Source organism: Sinocyclocheilus anshuiensis, unplaced genomic scaffold (genome assembly GCF_001515605.1).
Source record: "Sinocyclocheilus anshuiensis isolate Anshui unplaced genomic scaffold, SAMN03320099.WGS_v1.1 scaffold1368, whole genome shotgun sequence".
Classification (NCBI taxonomy): Eukaryota; Metazoa; Chordata; class Actinopteri; order Cypriniformes; family Cyprinidae; genus Sinocyclocheilus; species Sinocyclocheilus anshuiensis.
In genome coordinates, this window is record NW_015544200.1 from 43,130 (window position 1) to 43,951 (window position 822).

An 822-nucleotide genomic window follows, 5' to 3' on the forward strand; every position below is an offset into this window, starting at 1 on the left:
CAGCTTGGATGGGGGCAGATGCACATTTTCAGGTTTCTCCAGAAATATTTGACTGGGTTCAAGCTCAGGCTCTGGCTGGGACACTCAAGGACATTCCCAGAGTTGTCTATATTTGACTCTTGCTGTGTGCTTAGGGTCATTGTCCTGTTGGAAGGTGAACCTTCTGCTCAGTCTGAGGTTCTGAACGCTCTGGACTGGGTTTTCATTAAGGCTATCTCAATATTTTGCTGCACTGAGCGTTTCTTCTACTCTTACGAGTCCCTCAGTCCCTGCTGCTGAAAAACAGCCCCACAGCATGAGGCTGCTACCAGCACACTTTACTTTTGGGATGGTACTCTGCAGGTGATGAGCAGAGCTGGTTTCCTTCAAACATGATGCTTGGAATTGAGGTTCATCAGACCAGATAATATCGTTTCTCACAGTCTGAGGGTCCTTTAGGTGCTTTTTTCAAATTCCAAATTCCAAGTCATGTGTCTACACTGAAGAGAGGATTGAGTCTTGCCAAACCACCATAAAGCCCAGATCGGAGATCGGTTGCAGTAATGTTTGTCCTTCTGTAGATTTCTCCCATCTGCATATATGATCATGGAGCTCAACTAGAATGACCATCAGCTTCTTGTTCACCACTCTAACCAAAGCCCTTCTCCATCAATTGCTCAGTTTGGCCAGGAGGCCAGCTCTAGAAAGAGTCCTGGTTGTTTCAAACTTCTTCCATTAAGGATAACAGGGACTACATGCTTCTTCCATTAAGGACTACATGCTTCTATGAACCTTCAATGAAGCAGATTTTTTTTCTGAAATCTTCCCCAGATTCCCCAGATA

At 45.0% G+C, this 822-nt stretch overlaps 1 pseudogene; it reads right to left on the bottom strand.

The window, feature by feature from the left end:
* Positions 1–822, bottom strand: part of LOC107696800 (sodium channel protein type 4 subunit alpha-like) — a 51,616-nt pseudogene that overhangs the window by 8,053 nt on the left and 42,741 nt on the right.